Source organism: Otolemur garnettii, unplaced genomic scaffold (genome assembly GCF_000181295.1).
Source record: "Otolemur garnettii isolate 467f Iridium unplaced genomic scaffold, OtoGar3 scaffold00019, whole genome shotgun sequence".
In the NCBI taxonomy this organism is placed as follows: Eukaryota; Metazoa; Chordata; class Mammalia; order Primates; family Galagidae; genus Otolemur; species Otolemur garnettii.
Genome location: NW_003852414.1, coordinates 19,136,577 through 19,139,719, shown reverse-complemented (window position 1 = coordinate 19,139,719; position 3,143 = coordinate 19,136,577). Strand labels below are relative to the sequence as shown.

General features: G+C 42.9%; 1 protein-coding gene and 1 pseudogene across 1 annotated transcript in view; both read right to left on the bottom strand.

The window, feature by feature from the left end:
- Positions 1-3,143, bottom strand: part of CCDC3 (coiled-coil domain containing 3) — a 78,938-nt gene that overhangs the window by 13,726 nt on the left and 62,069 nt on the right. The gene's annotated exons all lie outside the window — the stretch shown is intronic.
- Positions 426-3,143, bottom strand: part of LOC105886688 — a 3,350-nt pseudogene continuing 632 nt past the window's right edge.

The window sequence follows — 3,143 nt, the reverse complement described above, 5'->3', positions numbered from 1 at the left end:
CTTCCTCTATTAATATTTGTTTTATATATTTAGGTGCTTTCACATGAGTGATATGTATTTACAATTCTATCTTCCTCATACAGTGATCCTTTGCCGTTACATGATGACCTAGAGGTTTTGACTTAGTCTATTTTATCTAATGTAAGTACCACTATCCCCACTGCCTTCTGGTTTCCTTTTGCACAGAACACCTTTGTCTACTTCTTCACAGTCTGTGTGTTCTTAAACATGAAGTGAATCTCCTGTAGGCAGCATATTTTTTTGCCATTTTGGCTACTCTCTCTTTTGATTAGAGAATTTAATCTATTTACATTCAAGGTAATTATTGATAGGTAAAGACTTACTACTGCCATTTTCTTTTTCTTTTTCTTTTTCACCAGACATTTTTACATTTTATTAGCTACAGTATAGATCCTAGAGCTGCCTCATTTTTCCCCTCCCCCAACCATGGGGTCAGGCATCCCAGGAGCCCCTGCCTTTGCTGCCTGGGCCCCTTGGAATCCTGCTGCAACTGAGCAAGGGTTTCCCTCCGTTGCTCTGACTGCCGTTCAGGGTCCCGGAGCTGGGATTCATATTGCTTAATTTCAGCTGTGATATAGTCCAGCCTCTTCCCTACTGGGCCCGAGCCTCCCCCAGCTCCTGTTTGACCAGCACAGGACCCAGAAGTGTAAAGACCACATTGGACCCATCCAGCAAGGCCAGTTCCTCCTTCACGATATCATTTTCTGTAAGCTGTGCCTCAAGCTTCTGCCTCCCTGATAGGCATTTACTCAAGTCCTTCTGTAGCTGTTGGTATTTCTCCACTTCTCCCCGCAGCTTCTTCTGGATCAGCTCAGCCGTGGTGGGGATGAAGCCACTCACGTTCCCCCTTCAGTATTAACCCACTGCCATTTTCTTCATTGTTTTCTGGTTGATTTGAAGATTCATTATTTCTTCCTTTCTCTCTAGCTGTTTTCCTTTGTTATTAGGTCATTTTTCTCTAGTGCTGTGCTTTGGTTCCTTTTCATCTTTTTTTGTGTCACTTGTATTTTCTTTTTGTAATTAACACGAGGCTAACATAACACATCGTACAGTTATAATAGGCTACTTTAAGTTGAAAATAACTTTGCATAAAAACTCTACATTTTTACTCCTTCAACATTTTGTGATTTTTATGTCACAATTTACATCTTTATTTTGTATCTCCCTTAGCAAATTATTGTAGCTATTCTTCTTCTTCTTCTTTTTTTTTTTTTAGACAGAGCCTCAAGCTGTTCCCCTGGGTAGAGTGCCATGGCATTACAGCTCACAAAAACCTCCAACTCCTGGGCTCAAGCAAGTCTCTTGCCTCAGTCTCCCAAGTAGCTGGGACCACAGGCGCCCGCCACAATGCCTGGCTATTTTTTGGTTGCAGCAGTCATTGTTGTTTGGCAGGTCCGGGCTGGATTTGAACCTGCCACCTTAGGTGTATGTGGCTGGCGCCTTAGCCAGTTGAGCCACAGGCACCGAGCCTATTGTAGCTATTATTAAATAGTTTTATCTTTTAACCTTATACTGAAGGTTTACACACAACCACTATACTATTATTCTGAATTTTACTGTGCACTTTCTTTTACCAGTGAATTTTATACTTTAATATGTTTTAGTGTTACTAATTAAGATCCTTTTCTCTCAGCTCGAAGAACTTCCTTTAGAATTTTTTATAGACAGGTCTGGTGGTGGTAAACTTAGATTCTGCTTATCTGGGAAAGTCTTTATCTTTCCTTCCTCTAATGAACAGCTTTGCCTGGTAAAGTATTCTTAGTTGGAGCGTATTTTTTTTTTTCCCTTCAATACTTTGAATACATCTCCCATTCTGTCCTGTAAGATTCTGCTGAGAAATCCTGTGTTAGCCTCACTGATACTTCCTCATAGGTGATCTACCTCTTTTCTCTTGCTTTCAGGATCTTCTCTTTATCTTTGATTTTTGATAATTTGTGTCTTGGCGAGTCTTGTTCGAATTGGATCTTATTGGAGCCTGACTTTCCTCGACCTGGATATTTATAGTATTTACAGATTGGAAGATTTTTTGCTATTATTTAAGTTTCATGTTCCTTTGTATTTCTCTTTTCCTTATTGAGCCTGAGCCCATGGAGGCAAGCCTGGGTCTTAGAACCTTGGTCCACAGGGGGCCAACCTGGCACCAGCATTGGCTGGGGCAGTCCTGGGCCCTGGGTCCATGGGAACCAGCCTGGAGGTTAGTTATATGAGGTGGCCTGAAATCTAGGCTCAGAGGGGCAGTCCTGGAGCCCGGCTCTATCATGGCTGGCCCAGGGCTGGTTCCAGGGTATACTGTAACAGGCCTAAACCCTGGGTCTGCTGAAGCATAGCACGGTAGGTGCTAGCCTAGTGCCTGAGGCCAGGTGGTATCAATCTGATGCCAGGGTAGGTCTGAGAAGGTGTGGAACAACCCGACACAGGTCTGGAACGTGGGACAAGCCAGGAGTCTGGGGCTATGAGGACTGGACTGGCCTGGTGTTGGGGTGGGTCTGAAACCTGGAGCTATGAGTGCCATCCCAGAGCTGGGGCCAGTCCAGATGCTGAGCCTGCTGGGGCAGGCCTTTATGTTTAGTTCAAAGGTACTGGCCTGGAATTTTATGCAGTTTCATACTCATTTGAATGGATCAAAAACTAATATTTGATTATTAAATATACTTTATTTGTTAGGCAGGGTCTTACTCAATCACCTAGGCTAGACAGAATGCTATCATGTCCCCTGAGTCTGCTTGCTAGGGAATTAAGTACAGTCTGTATGTTAGCTTTCTCTTATTCCTAATCAGGGGATAAGACCATAAAATTTTATGCTTCATTCTGGATTTAACCTATAAAAGTTGCATTTTCCTCTCATTACCTATCGAGAAAAATATGCACAGATGTTCATAAGGGGGATAAACAAAGATGATCGTTGTAGAACCGTTTATTATAAGATTGAAAAAGTAGAAATAACTTAAGGCCCATCCATAAGAGAACCGCTAAACAAACTGTACTCTATGCTGTGTAATACTATGTGCAATTAAGAATATGAAAAGGGAGGCTCGGCGCCTATAGCTCAACTGGCTAAGGCGCCAGCCACGTACACCTAAGGTGGCGGGTTCGAATCCCCAGCCCGGACCCGCCAAACAACA